The following is a 471-nucleotide window of genomic DNA, read 5'->3' as shown; positions in this document are numbered from 1 at the left end:
GGGCGTCTGGGGAATCGGAGTGGTGTGGACGAGTGTGTGGAGTCGGGGAAGGAGTGAACGGAGTGGAACGGGCCGGAGTGATTGGAGCCCGGCCGGGCCCGGCGAGGCGCCTGGACCGCGTCGCCTGGACCAGTTGGGGGCGGGCACCAACAGCATCGGATGTGTCCTTCCACTTCACGGAGAGATACCGGGTACCGGTCTGTGCGGTACGCACTACCTCGTATGGAGAGCACACACACAGCCTCCCTCCATTACATGAAATATTAAGGATTTCTAGTTGACTTGCGCTGTTTGAATAGACGAAATATTAACTGATTTAGAGGAAGCCGACAGCTGGAAAGTGAGGTACTCGTCGTCCATCTCCGTCCAGCTTCGCCCTGTTCCACCGCAGTGCCCCTCCAACGACGGTCCAGGGCGGGTGCGGCGTCGAGGAGGGGGAGGGGGGAGTAGGCGAAAGGGGAGGGGAGGGGG

The sequence above is a fragment of the Frankliniella occidentalis genome, unplaced genomic scaffold (assembly GCF_000697945.3).
Source record: "Frankliniella occidentalis isolate FOCC.00 unplaced genomic scaffold, Focc_3.1 Scaffold252, whole genome shotgun sequence".
NCBI lineage: Eukaryota > Metazoa > Arthropoda > Insecta > Thysanoptera > Thripidae > Frankliniella > Frankliniella occidentalis.
The sequence above is the reverse complement of the archived record's forward strand: the minus strand, read 5'-3'. Positions refer to the sequence as shown.